The sequence below is a fragment of the Passer domesticus genome, chromosome 7 (assembly GCF_036417665.1).
Source record: "Passer domesticus isolate bPasDom1 chromosome 7, bPasDom1.hap1, whole genome shotgun sequence".
NCBI classification, from domain to species: domain Eukaryota; kingdom Metazoa; phylum Chordata; class Aves; order Passeriformes; family Passeridae; genus Passer; species Passer domesticus.
The window spans coordinates 49,637,777-49,643,901 of NC_087480.1; the positions used below are offsets into that span (position 1 = coordinate 49,637,777).

The 6,125-nt window shown below is 36.3% G+C and overlaps 1 long non-coding RNA gene across 1 annotated transcript; it reads right to left on the reverse strand.

Moving 5' to 3' along the window:
* Window positions 1-616: 616 nt before the first annotated feature.
* Window positions 617-5,863, reverse strand: LOC135304145 (uncharacterized). The gene is made up of 3 exons (XR_010365590.1): window positions 5,756-5,863; window positions 4,530-4,590; window positions 617-814 (listed from the first exon to the last, which is right to left on the reverse strand). It is a non-coding gene; the product is annotated as an uncharacterized LOC135304145 (long non-coding RNA).
* Between the last annotated feature and the right edge of the window lie 262 nt (window positions 5,864-6,125).

The following is a 6,125-nucleotide window of genomic DNA, read 5'->3' on the forward strand; positions in this document are numbered from 1 at the left end:
TACTGAGCGATGAGCTATGGTTTTAGTTTTGTTTTGCCTAATTTATTGGGTTGGATTTTTTAATCTCTCCAGCTAGCTTTTGTAATTCCAAGATCTCTTTCCTCAGCAGCAATTGCTCAGCCATTTTGCAAGTTAGGAATGTTTTTCCTATATGCTCTTGAGTTCGGACACAGGAACAGGACTTTCAATATTTAAGATCTGTATGGATCTTTCATGATTTGTGGGATTTGTGGTTTCCCATTTACTGCTTAGAAAGAATAGAAGAAAGCAAAACAAATAGAAAAAGAAATCTCTGTGAAATGTAAGGAGCTTTTGTGGGTTTCCTATTACTTTAATACTATATTTAATATCAAAGAAATTAAGTAGCTGTCGGTCCAAGATGGGAAAATCAATTCTTATTTGACATTTAATTTGTACTTTTGAGATGCAATGTAACACTAGAAAAGTATAAAGGTTCTGACTTTCCTATTGGTTCATTTCAAAGCTTTGATTAAACTTTTCATTTTAAATAGTTTCAATTCTTTATTTGACATTTTTACCAAGGTTGCCAAATCTCTGACTGTTTTAAATGAGAAATGAGAATACAATGTCATTTCCTATCCATAGATCCCAGGTTTTTGAACAACATTTCCTTGGAATGTGCATCAACATTTCACTAGAAATTCACAATGTAAAGGATTTGAAGAGACAGCAAAGTCATAATACAAGTATTAGACCAGCTGTATTCAGCATCTCATCCTGTATCAAATTCAGACTGTTTGCAAGACGAGGAATTTTTTTTACTCTTCCATGAAAAAGGCTGAACAGTCCTATTCTGTGGAACAAAGAAACACAAGAAGGCCATGCAGTGTAACTGAAAGCACAATTAAGCCCTTTCCAGTGAAAGCACAACAGATAATGAAGCTTCATATCTTTGTTAAACTGTGTACTCTACATTTTTTTTCTATGCCTATTACTATTACTTTCTGTATTTGCCTTTAGAAACACCACTACATGCTGTAAATATCCCCACAACCACATGTTAGTGGCTGCAACTCAGCAATGAAGTCATGTTCTCTGGTCTGGAGCTGAAACAAGATCTAAACTTATTCCCACTGACAGCAGTAAAAATACTTACAATGGAAAATATACTGTTAAAATTAGTGTTCCTTTAAGTATCAATTGCATTATTTCATAACTGAACTTACTTAGTCATGAATAAAGCCGGATACTGCAAATATTTATAACTAAATGGTGTGCTGGCAGCAATCTGTCAAAGTGGAATGAGCAGGACCACTGCCATGAGTAAGTGTCGCATGAGGAATGAGTGTTGGCCTAAGCAAGGCTTCATTCCTGTCACAGGGATCTAGACAAGAGGGGGCTGATCTGGAAGGAAGGCTGCACTTTGTCTCCTTGCCTCTCTGCTCTGGGGTGCCCAGTCACCCCTCTGGCTGCTCGTGGCTCCTGCCCTGCCCGTGCTGGCACCGTGCAAGGACAGGGCAGGGCTGCCTCCATCCTGCTGAGGGGCTGGGGCAGCAATGGAAAGCAAATGTTGCCTTGAGAGGAGAGCCACGTATTCATTTTGATAGGTAATTATAGATGACTGCTGTGACTAACATTTTAAATATGTGACAGAGTTGGGATTGTGAATAAATGCTTTAATGTAAATGGGTTTGGTAAATTCTCTCAGACAAATATGCTTTTGTTCTCTCCATACAGCACCGAGCACAACACGGCCCTACTCCTTCTTTAACTTCTCCAGTGTAATGCAAGTAATAAATAACAATTTATGCTCATGGGAGGATTTAGTAGTTAGGACATCTTGTTTATTACCTTACAGTATACATAATTCAAGCTTTATTTTTGTTACTTTTTTTTTTATTTTTAGTAGACTACTTTTCCATCTTCTTCAATCAGAAGTCAATAAACTACACTTTTGTCCTATGTCTAAGTTGTCAGGGTCTCTAAGAGAAAATATGTTTTAAAGGAGTAGGAGTTAATGGTCACTCCTGCACCATAAATTGCATTGGCAGACACACTAGTAAGCTTGTAGAAGCAAAGATGGCTTTCTCCTTGAAAGCTCTAATGAGACTGGGGAATAATATACAATCTGTGATTCAGGTACACTGCACTGCAAATTCAGGAGCTTTTAAACAAGTTATAATGCTTAATAATACTGAAAATACATTCTATCCCTGGAAATACACTCCATCTGCTTCCTTTCTAAACCCAGCAAGATAAATACTTGTTATATTTGTGGAATTTGAATTGAATTTGAATTATTTAACTGCCTTTGATTTCTATTGCTTTCAAAACATTAACGATTATTTGATACATGTGAAAGCAAATGCCCTCAAGGATTTGCCCCTTGAGTCTTGAACTCAACCACAATGGATAAAAAGGAAAGACACCAAAATCTCCTGGAAACTTCTTGTCCATTTTCAAGTAACAGATTTTAACTCAGCTACTACAAATCTTTGTAATTCACATCATTATCATTAAGCATCATAAGTCTCTCAAGACACAGCCAATAGTGGTATAACAGTTTAATTTTATCTGATGTGCTTTCAGACTGTGTAGGCATCTGCTGATAGAAGAAAACTTGCAAGGAAGGAAAGAATGAATCTTAATACTTCATTGATGTACTCTGGGAATGTCTTTTAAAAGGAGTAAAACAACTTAGGACTGGACTTTTTCTAAACAATTAAATGAGTCTCACTTCTCAAGACTAAACTTTGACAGATATGTAGTTTTATTCTTACCACCATATTCTTTAATGTAGTTTTATTCTTGCTACTGTATTCTTTAAAGCCTGCACAAAACTGATGGATGGGCAGAAATCATAGCCCTGGAAATAACTCAATATGTATATTAACCCTCAACAGAACAAGGCTGATTTAGTCTGTAACCTGCTCACAGCCAGTGCAACCAAATTATTTCTTTTATTCTTCCTGATCTTTAGAGAGGATCAGACACTTCTGGATATTACAGCAGTTGTAGTGATTAAGGCCTGGAAGCAGTTAGTGACTGCATATCTCCCTAGTGTCGGTGTTGTAACTTTACTCTTTTTTCAAGATGTAAGTGTACATTCAACTACTCAGAATCTGTAACGCTTTCCATACTACTGGGTCTTACTTTATGAAAGTATTGCAAAGTATTTTCCAGTAATTAAAGTGTAAGAATTTAAACAAGATAAAATTAACTCTTAGAGGAAACAATGAAAATTGAAATCTAAATAGTTGAAACATATAAAATAAATATATAACATAAATAAATACTGATTACTTTTTTAAAAAAGAAATTATAATTTGAAAATCTTAAAACATAAAATTCTGCTATTTTAATTGGAAAATTAAGTTTAACTCAAGAACAACAACTTTTATTTGGAAATATGAGATTAAAACACCGTGAATTTACAGTTGCTATTCTAAAATAAATTACATGAAAATTATATTGCCAGTCTCAAATTTGAACAAAAATGTTTTCTTGCAATCAGTGTTTCCTTTTATCTTGACAAGTTCAGAGCTTCAAAAATTCGACAAATCTCTTATCCATGCAAATCCTCAGGGAGCTCTAGTTTTGTAGTTTAATCCTTAAAATTGCTCAACCTTATTAAAACAGGAGTTTATAAATGGTTGACTATTTTTATGAGAGGTGTAGATACAGCTCTATAACGTGTAGCAGCATTCTTTAGTCCAAGCTAACAGAAAACTAAAGCATTACTGCAATATTACAGCCTCAGTTTTATAGTTCTGGGTTTGACTGAGGTATAGAATTATTACAGAATGGAAATCTTTCTGCCATTTATGGCTTTTACCTTGCAGTAAAAGATGCTGTCTATTTGGCCTAGTCAGTGATACCGGGAGCTATTGCCAACAAATGTCATCATTGGGAACTGTTTCACCAACTTCTTGGAAAAGGATAGTAGTCCATCTTGCCTCATAATTCCTACTTTCAAATACTGCTGTTTATTATCCTCTCATTTTGAAATATGATTATATAAAACCTGTTATCTGCTACTTGCCACTATTAGAAGAAAATATTTCAGAGTCGTAACTCAAGAAGTACCAGATTATACTGATTTTCAACTGCTGAGAGCCACATATCCTGTGTAACAAACTCTGACCCTTCAGTGCCTTTTAAGTCAGATATACCACTAATGAACTTAAAAGACCTGGAAACAAACTTTGGAAATTAGAAACATTTTTTTTATTATTCTCTTACCACATTCTGAAGAATTAGGCTTATTAGCTGTCTTGAAACTAGAGCAGAGCTCTTAGTCGAGTTACCTCAATGTGTCAGCTTTTGCAGGACATTTGCATATGGAAAAGAGGTGGCCGGTAATTGGGAGGAAAACTGTTACTGATTGTCAAAAAGATTCAGAAAAGAGAAAAAAGCAACACGGTACCCTCAATCAAGGATGTCTGTTCTTTAAAGTCCAACATACAGTAATGAGAATTAAAAGCCCCTTGGATTCATATATATTTGTTTCAGGACACTGAGTGCAAACATGCCTTTTATCACCTTTAACAAAGCAGGACATGCATTACCTTTCACTCAGTTCAAGCTGTCCTCCTGCCACCTCTTGGCTTCACAGGTCCACGACAAAACCTACAGCAGATGGAACACGGAGCAGAGCTCCCCTGCCACCCTCTCACACCTCAGCTCTGATTGACTATGTGAAGTTAATTCCAGTTGCTGAGTTACTGAATAGGCCTTTGTGAGCCATCACATCACCAGTGATCTGGTGCAGCATTTTATTTTATGATGGAGATGGATAGAGTTTTGTGTAGTCATTGTGAGAGGCTCTTACACAACAGTTAAGAATCCTTTCTCAGGACACTAGTGGAAGATAATCTGCAGTGATTTGAATTTTACACAAGTTTTCTAAAAAGTCTCCAGTTGACATAATAAATTAATTCTCTTCACTCTAGCAGGATAATCTATCAGCAGAGCTCATTAGCATCTTCCAAAACAAAGCCTCTTCTAAAATCCTGTTGACATCCCTGAAATTTATTGCAAATCATATCATCCTATTTTAGAAAACAGTACTGGAAAGGACCTCTGGAGGTTAATCTGATCCACAGAACTCGACAGCCTGCAGACCAGTGGTGAGCTGCAGGACTGCTGCCTGTGCCAGCTAGCAGGAGCTGCCTCCCAGTTGTTATCAAATGCCTCCCGGCAGGCAGAGCCAAAACCTGGCTCCTGACTGCTGTCAATACCTGCAGGCAGGCATAATCGGGAGCTGGCTTCCCACTGCTGGCAGACACAGCTGGGAATCCATATTTGTCATTATTCCAGTGAAATTAAGATACAGTTTTTAAATAACAAAGTATATTTTACTCTGAATTTTAAGTACTTTATTTATTGCCCTTCTTCCCCAGATGGGGAATAAGAGCTGGAGACAAGATAGTCCATGGACATTTTTGAAGAAGGATGGATGATCTACAGATGACTACAAAATACTGTGAAAAACAGAACGAGACTTTCTCACTGCCAAAGGCAGGATAAATACAGCATGCATCAATCTTGCTTCTAAATTTGAAGGCGATTAATTCTTTATATTAAAAAAAAATCATAGACATAATTTTATTTCCAGTAAAATAGCTAACCATTCTTACTACACTTGATGCAAATTTTCATGGCATTTAGTGATACTTTTTTAAAGTATCACTAAAAAAAGACCCCTCAAAAAGCAGAACAGGACAACTTTTGGAATAGAAATTACTCCAAACTCTATGAGAAAACCTAGTTATGAGAGAAAGTAATAACTTACTTTTTGCTAAGGAAGAAATTATATGCTCCAAACTTTGTTCAGCCTTTCACTGAGGTCTGACATGATGACTTCCAGTTTACAGAATCAAAAGGTTCCTATGCAAAAACTGATGAAATACCATATTGTTCCAAAATCAAACTGAGAACTTTCAAAACTACATTTCTGCCTGATTTGGTTTACTTTATGAGATGCAAATGTCACTTGGCCTTTCACATCCACTGTGGAAAGCAGCAGACATCACCACTCCCATGCAGTGCTACAAATCATCACACACCATGCCCTGGCTCTATTTTGGTCTGCTGCCTTTCTTTTTTCAGCACAAAAAGCTGAAAGGTTTCCTTAAGACTCTATGTTATATAATGGAGGTAAT